This window comes from Orycteropus afer, unplaced genomic scaffold (assembly GCF_000298275.1).
Source record: "Orycteropus afer afer isolate SDZICR_OR568_19922 unplaced genomic scaffold, OryAfe1.0 scaffold00038, whole genome shotgun sequence".
Lineage (NCBI taxonomy): Eukaryota > Metazoa > Chordata > Mammalia > Tubulidentata > Orycteropodidae > Orycteropus > Orycteropus afer.
Window position 1 is genome coordinate 8,575,893 of NW_006921625.1, and position 796 is coordinate 8,576,688.

A 796-nucleotide genomic window follows, 5' to 3' on the forward strand; every position below is an offset into this window, starting at 1 on the left:
GGTGGCTCCCATTTTAGTTGTCAGCCCCAGTGAGCCTTGGTGAGCAGGGCTGATTTTTAGTTACCACTCAGGTCTTAATACCACTTGAAAATATTAAAATTGTCTGCGTTGTCAGGATAGCTGACGGTCTGCAGCTCCATCTGTCTCCTTATTCACTGATTTTATTCAGGTTTTTGTACTAGTTGGTCTTTAATCCACTTCTGTATCCTTCCTTTCAAAGCTCAGGGCTCCAGGATTATCTTCTGCATCTGTGTCAACTGGTTTCTGTTTTCTTTGTTGAAGAGGGCCTGAGTAGCTTGTCTGCCTATCCTGGCATCTTACTGTAAGTCCTCTCGACAACAGAAGCAGCAGGATGAATAAAATTTAGAAGAACGCTAACCCTACACTGCATGGTCCACTCTGACACAGCTGACGTTGCCCGGGGTCAGAATTGACTCACCGACATCAGGTTTGTGGCTTGGTGGTATATTTTGAAAGTTTCCATAATAAAAAGTCTGAACACAGGAAACAAGGACCCAAAATGCAGCCGGAATGCAGCCCGCAGCCTGGGGCGTGGGTCCTGCCTTAGCTAGCAGTTCCAAGGCCATCCATGGGGGACAGAAGGCCTTGTGGGTATGCAGGCCACCGTCAGACAGAAAGCAGGTTGGGCAAAAACAGGAGAAGCAAAGAGGGAAACAGAATTTTGGATATTTAAAGAGGCCGCGCTCTGGCAGATCTCTGGGGCTTAAGAACACGCTCTGCTTTCCAGCAACCCCAAGGACACTCGGGGCCTGCAAGACTGAAAAGTTTTTCGATG

The 796-nt window shown here is 47.9% G+C and overlaps 1 protein-coding gene across 1 annotated transcript in view; it reads right to left on the minus strand.

Moving 5' to 3' along the window:
* Nucleotides 1–796, minus strand: part of LOC103193647 (phospholysine phosphohistidine inorganic pyrophosphate phosphatase) — a 135,904-nt gene that overhangs the window by 55,059 nt on the left and 80,049 nt on the right. The gene's annotated exons all lie outside the window — the stretch shown is intronic.